The 2,434-nt window shown below is 33.4% G+C and overlaps 1 pseudogene; it reads left to right on the forward strand.

Moving 5' to 3' along the window:
• Positions 1-1,534: 1,534 nt before the first annotated feature.
• The window catches only part of LOC104856551, a 14,334-nt pseudogene continuing 13,434 nt past the window's right edge, over positions 1,535-2,434 (forward strand).

Raw genomic sequence — 2,434 nt, forward strand, 5'->3', positions numbered from 1 at the left:
GGTTGTTATGGGGGCTAGATGAATTAATATATATATAAAACTTAATATGTGGTCCATAGCAAGTGCTTCGTATTTATTACATAAATAAAATGATTCTGCACGCCTGTAATCCCAGCACTCAGGAGGCTGAGGCAGGAGGATCACTGTGAGTTCGAGACCAGCCTGGGCTACATAGTGAGTTCCATGTCAGTCTCAACTACATAGTGAGAACCTGTCTCAAAGAACCAAAAAACAAAACAAAACAAAAAAAACCTCAACTTTTTCCTGTATTATTAAACTGACTCTATTATCAAAATTTGTGTTACTTCTGTTTTCCTGTTTTTTTTTTCTCTATCCAAACAACTGTCCCTTATACCTTTATTATTTTTATTTCTTTTAGTTTCCCCCTTCTGTCTAGTGAACACCTAAAATTCCATTCCACTTTCCCTTACCTGGCAGTCAGTGCTAATGTAGGAAGTGCATATAATAGGAGAACAGTGTTAGAAATAAGGAAAAAGAAGCTGAAATAAGGGGCCATATGGCTTGGAATAGATGAAGAAAATCATCTATGTTCATGATTTCTGTCCTATCAGTTTTATTTTCTATTGTCCAGATCAAGATACTATCCTCATATGCTTGCAGAAAATACCCTCATTTGTTTTCTGTCCCTTGTAGCAAAATAATGACTCCTAGTATATTCACAAGAGTAAACCAAACATTTTAATAATTGTTGAATTATATTTAAATATTTATGAAAGCAATGACTTTGGAAGGCATTACACAAATTTTACTATTTAAGAAATGTGCTTAACAAGGATAGCACAGAAAGAAATTCACTTTCATTGAGCATCTATATATACCTGACACTGTTCTGTATACTCTATATATTACTTGTACTCATTTAACCTTGGTTTCATTTTGCTCCAGACAGGAATGAATGATAATTGCCAAACAGCATTCAAGAATGTGAAGTTATTCTTCTGCACTCAGGACAGATTTTTAGTTTCATTTAGCTGGATGCTACATGGGATATTTTGAGGGAAGCCAGCATATAGCATATGACAATCAGTAGTATATAACCACTTGTTAAGTGAATGAATGAATGAAGAATGTACGAATGAGTCTTTCAAAGGCATAATGACTTGCCAGTGAGACTTTGAATTATTTATCAGTCAGTGAACATTTATTTTAGCATATAGTATGTGTTAGTGATTTGGGTGTTAGGAATTTAGTATAATCAAATTGGGTAATGTCTATGGACCTCATGGTGCTTTCACATAGCAAGAAGTAACAAACAAAATACCCCACACCAAATAATAATAGCTTCTTTTAAGAACAATAATTCAGAGTAAAGGGATATGAATTGACAGAGGCAGGGATTCTATTTTATAACAGATGGTCAATAGAAGCCTCTGTAAAAAAGGACTTAATCTGATGGAGACCTTAATCTGATGAAAAGTGGAACTCATGAGGATGTATTTGGATAAAGCATTCAGGTAGAGGAACAAGCAAATTCAAAGGTCCTAAATTCTACTTAAAATGTTTCAGAAACAGCATGAAGGTCACTGTGGCTGCTGAATGCTTAATAGTGAGTGAAGAAGTAAATGGCAGGTAATGAAGTCAACAAAAGCCAGGTCACAAAGAGCTTTGTAGATTATCAGGAAGACATTAGGTTTTATTGTGCAAAATATGAAACTGTAATATTTGGATAATAGCTTGAATTCATTATTTTAATTTATATATTGTTACATTTTATATAGAGAATTCTTTATAGTATTAGGTTCTGAAAATGTATACAATACAAATATCCCATTTTTCCTTTCCTGCCAAGGAAAATTCTAGCAAAACCTGCACTTTTAGTTAGTTCAACCACTTGTTGAGGGTGAATGAAACAAATGTCATTTTCCCTGAATTGTTGCAGTCGTGTTTCTGGTATTTCTTTAATTTGCTTACTATATTTTCTGGCACTTGTTTGTTTTTTCCCACAGCTTAGTACAAACTAAAGAGCTCTCAGACCTTAACTAGAATATCTTTTCCTAAGCAATGTCAATTGCTGTGTTATATTTTCTACATATTAACTCTTCAAATATAGGAAGTGGACAGTTATTTGTGGCAGAATCTTGATAAACCTAGAGATGTTTATCCTGATATGATAAACCCCTCAGTGATTGAATAAATAATTAAAAATAAGAATGCTCTCACTTTAAAGATTTTACTGTTCTGACACCCACTGGCACTTCTGGAGTATATAAATAAACCGATAGACTCATATAAATATAAATCTGTATGAGTCCAGACAAATGAAATATCAATAGTGCATAGATCCAAACTGTAGATCAGTAATTACCAGGAGCTGGGGGAAGGAAAAATGGGAAGTTGTTATCTCATAGTTACAGTGTTTCAATTTTGTAAAATGAAAAAAATTCTGGTGATACATGGTGGTGAAAGCTACACA

Source organism: Fukomys damarensis, unplaced genomic scaffold, assembly GCF_012274545.1.
Source record: "Fukomys damarensis isolate Sample0158 unplaced genomic scaffold, DMR_v1.0_HiC HiC_scaffold_39, whole genome shotgun sequence".
In the NCBI taxonomy this organism is placed as follows: domain Eukaryota; kingdom Metazoa; phylum Chordata; class Mammalia; order Rodentia; family Bathyergidae; genus Fukomys; species Fukomys damarensis.